Source organism: Nestor notabilis, unplaced genomic scaffold, assembly GCF_000696875.1.
Source record: "Nestor notabilis isolate BGI_N333 unplaced genomic scaffold, ASM69687v1 scaffold15815, whole genome shotgun sequence".
In the NCBI taxonomy this organism is placed as follows: Eukaryota; Metazoa; Chordata; class Aves; order Psittaciformes; family Psittacidae; genus Nestor; species Nestor notabilis.
The window spans coordinates 9,281-9,487 of record NW_009929104.1 but is presented as its reverse complement, the minus strand read 5'-3'; positions in this window follow the sequence as shown (position 1 = coordinate 9,487).

Here is a 207-nt window from a genome sequence, read left to right as displayed (position 1 = left end):
CTAACTATTCTATGATTCTATGAAGTCTTCTCCATTATTATTGTGTTCAAGTTTAGATGCCTTTCCAGGAAGTTGTACTTTAGTCACAAATTGCCAGGTTAGATGAACAAGTAAACCTGTAAAATTCATTGCCCTGCGCCACAGACAGGCCAAGCTTATACTGTTGCACACCAAGAGAAACAAAATTTCTCATGTATCAGGATCAGC